Raw genomic sequence first — 8923 nt, 5'->3', positions numbered from 1 at the left:
TCTTCATGAGAATGTAAAGAAACCAACTGTTTTAGTGGTGAAGTTTGTATAATTTACATCCTGAAGTGTTGTTCTATGAAGACAGTTCCCATCATCTCCTGTTGTTTTTGCGTGAGCAGCTTTGGGCTTGAAATAGCCCAATTTACGCAGGCTTCTCGTAAACAATATTTATGAGATCTGAAACAACAGATAGGGTAGTCCCCTGTGAGGCATGGAGTCTGATAAGGCTATCAGGGGTACAAATTGAACAGATGAAAAGAGTGACACAGTTTGAACATTTTTCATAATCATAACTTATGATTGCGATTACTCTAAAGATGGAAATATCTGATACAGATGGTAAATATGGGGAGGTATCGGTACAGAATGTTTCTCTTTTCATTTTCCAGTAAATTACTGGAGTGGTCTTAACACACAGCACACACCCATATGTACGCTAACGAACACACATGCTTGGGTCAACTTTATGTGGTTAGTTCTTATCAGTGCAGTGTGTTGGTCAATTAAAACAAATCCTATTAACTTATGTGAGTGCTCAGTCCAGCTACACTGTGGAAGTGATTGTGGGCCAATAACTGATGAAATGGTCAGCTGTGATAATCACTGCAGGTATAACCTACCACACACACACACACACACACACACACACACACACACACACACACACACACACACACACACACACACACACACAGACACACACACAGACACACACACACACACACACACACACACACACACAGACACACAGACACACGCTCACCCAACTGTGGAATGTGACACCCTGGTCCCACCTCAGTTACCAGCCACACAGTGTGCCACACAGGCCACCCAGCTCCCATTGTCATACAGACTCTACTTTCAACTCCACTCCTTTTCTATTTCTCACAAGAGGTCAGAGTCAAACATTTCATGTTTCAAAAGTTTGTTAGAGATAACATTTTCCTGAATCCGAAAAGCTTTCAAGCTTTGACAGCTTAACATTGAAAGGTATCACTAATCATTTGATCAATAGCTCGGAGGAGAAACTCCCCAGTCTATGAAACTATCAATTTATCTCAACTGCAAGACAGGAACAGAAGTTTTTCTGCTGAATACATGAGTAGCTACATCCCGATAGTTTTCAATAATCAGTCGGGGCTGATTATGCTACTTCAGAAAATGCTACTCCAACAGAATCATAAGAGTTTCTTTGTTGCCTGTAAATGGTGTGATATGAAGCCAACAGCTGAAGAATCCTATACCAGAGCCTTTGTTACTAGAAGTTTCTCTAGCCACAATCTCTTTCAGCATTCAGATAACACATGGTGCACAGCAACATTCTCTGACTCAGTATACATTCAATTCATATACTTTATACTTCCACATTTGTCAAGTGGTCACAACATCTTTTCCCTTATCAATAACTTAGACCTACTCTATGAAGCCAATAATTAGCCACAATAATAGCCATAATTCAAAGCATACAATTTGTATCATAGTTCATTAAAAAAATACTTTCATGACTTTTTCATTGCTCCCAGTCAGACATCCAAAGTAATAGCGCTGACCCATCAGGAATGATGTAACAGAAACATACAGAAGATATATTATGTGTACACATTCTCAGATGATGAACAGCAACAGCAAATGCCAACCAGTTGCGTAAGAAGTTATAACTTGCTTTTACTTACAGTTCCAGTCTTGGACAATGGATCCCTATGGCAGCAGGCAGCAGTATCAAGAGGGTCTCCCTGCACACTGCACACAGCTCTCACACACGGTGAGTGAGTCATCAACAAGCCCCTGTCCACCTCACATGGCCTTGAGAACACACAACCCTGTACGTACAGTCCTCCTCCTCAGCCTAGGCCACTGCCCCCTCTGTCCCCTCCCTCCCACCCACACCCAGCCCAGGACCCTGGGAGTCAACTCCACTTAGACGTGGGAGTGCTGCTGCATATCCCTGCCAGCCTCTGATAAGATAGCACAAAATAAAAAGAGCTGAGGAACCCACGGGCTTCCCAACATGACACCAGTTGGATCTTTCCTCTTCTCAGCCATTGCGGTGGTGTCATGTATTTTGGGTACCAAGATCTTCACATTGATGACCTCGTTGAACAAACATACACAGCTATGCACACAAATACACATGCACACATACACACACACACACACACACACACACACACACAAACACACTTTCGCACACACGCGCGTACACACGCGCGTACACACACACACACACACACACACACACACACACACACACACACACACACACACACACACACACACACACGTTGGTAGGACCATCTTGGTTTATGTTTAGCTCCCATTTTACTGTTTAGTGTTGGGAGTGATTCCCAGAAACCCAATTTATTGTCTATTAACAATGGATATAGGCACATCGTGTGCACCTTCTCAGGCAGCAGGCCAATGGTATCTTACTTAGGAAAATCATAAATGTATCACAATCTGCTTGAATTGAAATTCATAATCTCTATTAGACTTTTCTGATGGCTTTCTTAACAAGGCACCGAAGGTGAATCAGCTCTACCCAACCACAGAGCCTCTCCAGGGGAGGACCCAGCTGTTCTCAGACCAGCCCCTAAACACCACCACAACCAAGTATTTCACTGTGTGGAACCTCAGGAAGTGTGTGTGTGTGCCACCTGTTGTGGCCCCTTAATGTACCTCGGCCCCCTGTTGTGTGGACGTCTCAGACCAGGCCTTTGGGAACACAAAAGCCACTGTCTTCCCCTGGCACGCCAGCACAGGTGGCTGGAGGAGGCAAGGTCGAGTTACAAACAGCAGCTCCCACAGCCTCCAATCATCTGGTTAGCTCTATGGCTGGGAGTCAGGGAGAGGACACTGTACAGTAGTCTCCTCTGACCTGAGGTAGAAGCTAAGCTTAACCACTTAGGTTTGTGGTACAACACCAAGTGGATGTCAGAATATGCCTATCATGCCAACATATTTCAGATTTCAAACTTGTTTTAATTGTATCTTATTGGATTTATTTGATTCAATTAGTGATAAACATGATCTACCTATGTACTGTACTCTGTGTCCCTCATAGATGGTGTAGTATAATATAGTCAACAAGAGTCACCCACCCAAACAACAACAAAATGTTCCGACGGCTCTCTGAGCCCTTCTGAGATATAGAAATGGAAGGAACAGTCTATCTCCTACAATGGAAGTGTTTTGTCCAAATACTATCATACTGTGAGAGGAAGCCCTCCACTTGATAAGCTGATAAGAGCAAGGTCACTTCAGGCAGCAATATCTTGTTCTTAGGTAGACAAACAAAACCAATGAACCACTTATGTTTACTTGGCCAGAAAAGGCAAGAATCCATTCATAGTTGAATAACCTTCTGAGGGAGGTTACTAGTCTTCCAAACTATAACCTATTATACATCTCCTATGACCAGCCTCAGTAAAGCTATGGGCAAGTCCCTGAAGGCAAACTTTTGAGTCTTGTTAAAAAACTCTGCTGGTACCTGTTCAAGTTACAGACAGTAACAGTAACTCTTTAAAGAAAGAGCACACATGAGATGCAAAACATGCATAGCACACATAGAGCCAGGGCTAGATTACACGTTTGGGTCCTGTCATTACCCTGAACAGTGACCACCTCAACTTCTCCCACAAAGTAAGCTTGAGCAGCAATTAATGAGCCTTTCAACCTCAACACGAACCAGAGGTCTTCAAAGAGAGGCGTCAACAGAGCGCTGACATGAGGAATCTCAACCTTTCCAACAAACCAATCAGTCTCACCTGAATCCAAACTAATCTCTCTGGCTAAAACTGTTCAATCCTTTTAGATAAATTACCACTCACCTTATTCTTCTTCCTCTGCTTTGATGTCTCAGCCTAAAACAACACATGGGGGGGATGGGGGTGGGAGTGGTTGGCTAGCTTCGCTCTGTTGAGCTGACAGCTGTCTAACCAGAGAGGACCAGACCAGCCCTCGAGTCCTAGAGGAGCCTGACATGTTCCATCAAACACACTGCTTTGTTTGCTGAGCAGAATCACAATATTAAGCCTGGGCAAAAACTTCCCAGCCCCTCCAGGCATCCCAATTCTTCAGTGGGGCGTGTCCCAGTTGTCTTATCTGGCCCCATCTCCTCCTGTGTGTACACTGTCAGAGGAGTGGGGGGACTGGGGTCCTGAGTGCATGCAGCCCCCTCAGCCCCCACACACCAACAACAGGAAATGTATTGACCCACTTTACTTTACCTCGACCTGTAAATCGACATTAAAGTATACAGCGTATGGACAACTATTTGAGCATGTACATTTGATACTATCTAGGGCTGTGTATTTTTGCCATTGCTTTTTTGTTCTTCTAAAAACAAGTTGTCCATTCCAAGATTTTTTAGAGTAGATGATACATGGTAAAGAATACAGTGGTCAATCCCAATAACACAGTTATTTATATGCATGAATAGTCGCAAATAATCCTACACACCAAACCAGGTGTCTATAAGACACCAATAAGACAAAAATGTCTCAAGACAAAGGGTGAACAATTGAGATGAGAGTAAATAATAGCGTGACAGAGAGGAGGACACTCTCTGCTCTAATCTGTGAAGACAATGCTGACACAGTCAGGAGGAGAATGCCCCAAGACCCTCTCTCTTCCTCTCTTTCTGACGGCACCAGATGTCAGTTTGAATTGTCACATGGATTACAAGAAGTGCTCGACAAACACCTCCAGGTGTGCATTCCACACCGGGCAGGAATGAGGTGGGAGCCCCTCCTCTCTATCTATAAAAACACTGCCTGTCCTCTATGTGTTCCCCTCCTCTATGCTTGTTTTCTACCATAGTGAAGCAGAGGCTGCTGGAATAGGGTTAAGTGCTGCACTGTATGTCGGAATACATGTATTCAGAATAAGTATGAGGATTTACATTTTTTACTATCAAAATATGTTGAAAAATACTTTGACCAATTATTTTCTGTGTTTTTTTTAATGCTCCTGTGTACAACTGAAAAAGTATTCAGTATCTGAATACTGAATACATTTTGAGCCATGTAGAGTATTCAGTATACAGTATTCAGTGCAAGTATTTTCAAAGTATTCTATACAACCCTGACCATAACCCCTATTTAACCGTGAACAAGTCAGGAGACCCTCCTCTGTGATAACAGAACACCCTTACAAATCACTGCTACTTCACAGAGGTAGAATATGGAGCAAGCGGCAAACATGTCATTTAAGAGGGGTAAGATTAAGGGGAGTAAGATGAGGAGCTAATCGCCGGTCTGAACTGTACACCTGGTCCCAGCTAGCTCTTTAATCTGTGGAGGAAGGGCCCGAAATTAGAGGCCCTTGCCCCAAATCTCTCCTGTTGGACAAACCGCCAGGGGTGTGTAAACATTCACCACAAATGAATCACTGACAAGTGAATGCAGCCACTGTGATATGATGTGAGCTGATGTGTTCTAGAACTAGGGCCTCTCGGATTGCTTATTGTGCAGTAGGTTGATGCTTAACTGATATCATTGAGGATATGAGCATATGCCCCTTTTTTATGTATTCAAATATGAAAACCTATGCAGGTAAATAACTGAATGGGGATGATTTTGTATTTGTTATTACAGGTTTTCTCACATCTCTAGCAGCCATCAGGGTGGGATGGTAATAACAGGGGTAGACTGTGGTCTGTCTTCATTGCAGACACAGCCAAGGTATTTGTCATGTGAAAGGCCAGGGAGTTCAGATTCAGTGTAATTACAGCCTCAGCATTACAATGAAACACTGTAAAAGAAAGTGCGTTCAAAGGCAACACACCAGACAAAATGGCAAAATAAGGTAAAGAAAAATAGAGGAAGGTCAGTAACTTCATGGGGATAATGACATGCCAAGTATCAGACCATTAAAACATTGTTAAGCTGTGGAACTTGAGCAAAGAAAGACCTTTACCATATTTGGTACTAAAATGTTGACATCGTACCACAATGCTTTGTTGGCTTATTTAATCTTATGTTCCTTGTCTTATTACACCTTTGGCGTTACAATATGTTCACTTCGCTAGGTAATATGGTCTTGAGCATGTTTTAATGAGTGTGTAGTTACATAATTGCTTCCAGACACAGATGATCCAGGTCAATCGCCATTAGCTGAAACTAAAAATAAAACAAGGAAGTTTACAATTAAAACAAAGGTAATTGGGCTGTTTTTCAGGAAGTTGTAACTGCCCCCTCCTCATTTCCAGTAAGTCCTATGGACGTAAGACACAGTGAAAGGCATCATGAGACTCATCATGATACATGCTCCTCTGCACTAGATTAGACTGAGACTTAATGTACATCGGTACAGAGAGAGTGAGATAGACAGGGCAAGGCGTTTCCTGTTTCCATTTGACTAATTATATCTGTCTCCCGAGGATGGACTGTACCTTAGGAAGGGTTCTTACAGATCACTGCCACATCATAAGGCTGGGTCATGACAATTACTCAGTTACTCAATACATGAATCTGTTCATTTGGACATGTTCACCATGTACTGTAGATAGCTGACGCATTGCAGAAGTATACAATTTGAATCCATATAAAACAATGCAGTTTCACAGCTGTTTCTCTTTCTGAAAGAAATAGTATACTTAGGTAGACAAATTAAGATCCACGATATGAGTTCTATTATATGATTATTAAACTCAAGGCCTAAGTCTTAGAGAGCTACATCTTTCGTTCACTCTCTGGTTTAGAAAGGACACAATTTTACTACTACTTGACTATCCTCTGACAATAAGTGTGTTAGCTACTTGGTTGCGAGATTTTGTTTTGAGATTAAGGGCAACTGATCTTGTGTAAACTAAGTTGTTTGTGAGAGTTGCTATCAGTATAATGATTCCTTCCTGTTTAAAAAGACGCGTTTGAGACAGATTCCTGGAATTACTGCATCAGGCCTTTCAAAGCTGTTGAGTCTGGACCAAAACTCTTTTTGCGCCTAGATGCATTCCTCCAAAATGGCAGGTGATCCCCTGACATTTCATACTGCAAGAGTAGTGTTGTCAGGACACCTTGACTGCAACTGCTTCTAGCTTCACTAAGGCCAGGACTGCCACTGAGAATGAGAGGGAACACCTCTAGTGGCCAACATGGAAATATACAGAAACATGGTTTTAGCATTATTTTTCTTACTATTGCTTACCAGAAATAGAATAGAGGAAAACTGCTTTAAACTATTTACTTGACTTGCTTATTATTTAGCTATACAATAGTAAAGCGATACAGCAATAATTTTACAGCACATGACATAACAAACATTGGAGAAGAAGCTCAAACTCAGTTCCCTCCACCCCACCATTTCAGTCACGGATGTGAGCAGGGCCAGAAGAGTGGGATATTAATAAGCAGTCAGACAGCCCTGTTTTGTAATCAGCTTTGAGTCTGTCTATTAGTATGCAGAGCAGAGGAGAGGAGGCGGGAGAGAGGGAGGGAGAGAAGAGAGAGAGGGACGCTCAGAGGAGAAAGAACCATCTCCCTGACTGAGCTCTCTCCATCAACGAGTGCACATCACTAGGCAACCCCACCAAAAAGCAGAGAATGTGTACAGTGGTGTGGAGACTGTTTTTGTTTGGTTCCCTCACTAATTGTTTTAATTGCTTACACACATAAGTAAATCTATTTTAGGGGAGTGGAGTCAGGGAGGGGGGTGGGGTGGGGTCCAATGTATATATATGAACTGAATTGAAAAATGTAAATATTGAAATATACTGTAGGCCTACATTAAACAACAAGGCATAGCAGACTTGATGATTATGGTATAATTAGGACTATTCTTAATATATAGTGCAGCAGAGTTTAGAGCCCTAATAAAAAAAGAGTGGGCAAGTGAGAGTTGTAAGTGCTTTGCCTTCTATTGTAAAATGCTGTCATAAACCACGTTGGTAGTATTCACACCAGCCCCAGAAAAGTAGCGTTCACTTCCAAAGATGGGAACTGTCCACAATGCAACATAGGTCTTGTTATGTATGCTCCCATATTTTCTGTCAAGCTACTGTTTCAACCAAAATGTTTAACAACTAACACTAGTAGAATTTACACTAAAATCAGTGTCAGTCTATTCCATTCAATTGAGCCATTGAGCCATTCCACAGTTTTGACTAAGTGGTGGTTTAGGACAGTGACAAGCTCTAGGAAATACAAGATAACACATGCTTGCTCTGCTCCTTATTGATGATGCAGTTGCCAGACGAGTCAAAAGTGCTCACAGGGCTGGACCACCCTAATGACACCACTCTAAAACCTGACAATCATAGACAGCAGTGCAGCCACGTGGATGAAATGACCTCTCATACAAGGCAGCCCTGCAGCCCTACAGAGAAAATAAATGGAGGCAATCAAAACTAACACAATCACCTAGTAGACTATGTTGAATCTGCACTGATGTTTACACCCATTGAATTAAAATAATAACCACACACATATAGTGTAACAATAATAACTGACCATAATATGCATCAGCCTGCAATGTTTTTCCACATTCTATATGAGGGAACAACTATTTTACTACATTAGCAATAGCCTAAGGCATCAAATAAACTTCAGGGTGACTTATGAGCACAACAACGCATCTGGCACCCTATGGGCTGTGACATGCACACAGGTCAGAGGGTAATCTCCACTTGGAATAACCCAGCAGGACCAGCATGAGCAAACAGGGACAAATACAACTCAGACTTGAACATGTTCAGTCTTTCTCTCCTCGCTTTTCACTCACTTCACAGTCTGCATCCCTTCTGCTTCGCTCATTTTCCCAACAATATGGTGGTCAATAAACTAGACAGGGAAAACTCTTGACACCTTGTTCAGTTTGACTCAAATTAGAGCAGAAAGAAAGGTCTTCCTCTTTTGTGTGGAACTTGAGTCTTTGAATTAGTGAACCATTTTCCCTCCAGATTCGACTCAGGAGCTTGGGGCTTAAT

Source organism: Argentina silus, assembly GCF_951799395.1.
Source record: "Argentina silus genome assembly, chromosome: 10".
Taxonomy (NCBI): Eukaryota; Metazoa; Chordata; class Actinopteri; order Argentiniformes; family Argentinidae; genus Argentina; species Argentina silus.
The sequence above is the reverse complement of the archived record's forward strand: the minus strand, read 5'-3'. Positions refer to the sequence as shown.